Below are 672 nucleotides of genomic sequence, written 5' to 3' on the forward strand. Positions count from 1 at the left end.
GCCGCCGCCGCCGCCGCCGCGCGCTCTTCTCTCCGCGCGGGCAGCGCTCGCTCAGCCGAGTGAAGAAGCCTGCGTTTCCCAGGGCCCCTCAGATTCCCCTGTTAATTAAATCAATTCATTATGTTCAGATCTGATTAGCGGCCCTTCCCCCCCTTTGAATCAATTATTCAATACACAAACATAATTGCTTGGGCCAGAGGTGCCCGCCATTAGCTTATTTAACTCCAAGGACACTAATTACCCGCAGGGCACGGGAACTTTTCTCATTAATTCTGACAAAACACAAAAGCACAGCCAGAGTGTGTGCGTGTGAGGGACTCTGTGTGTGTGTGTGTGTGTGTGTGTGACCACATGCCAGAGTGAGGGCTGTGTTGGGTGGTGAGACACCGTGGGAGCTTCAGCTCGGACTTGGGGGAGGCGGAATGTGTGCGATTTCGGGTGGGAGTATGTGGGGTGTCGTTTTGAGTCTGTGACCCTGTCCTTGTGAGTGTGGGCTTCCCCATGTGTGACTGTGAGTGCATCGGGGTGAGTGCGGCCCTGGGGCTGGGGACCGTGGGCCAGTGTCTGAGACCCAGCACCGGAATGTGTGAAATTGTGCACGCGCTTCTGTGTGTGGCTGTGAATGTGACTCCGTGGCTACTGTGGCTGGCGCCCCATCCCCTTTCATTTTGT

Source organism: Bison bison, unplaced genomic scaffold, assembly GCF_000754665.1.
Source record: "Bison bison bison isolate TAMUID 2011002044 unplaced genomic scaffold, Bison_UMD1.0 scf7180017864503, whole genome shotgun sequence".
In the NCBI taxonomy this organism is placed as follows: Eukaryota; Metazoa; Chordata; class Mammalia; order Artiodactyla; family Bovidae; genus Bison; species Bison bison.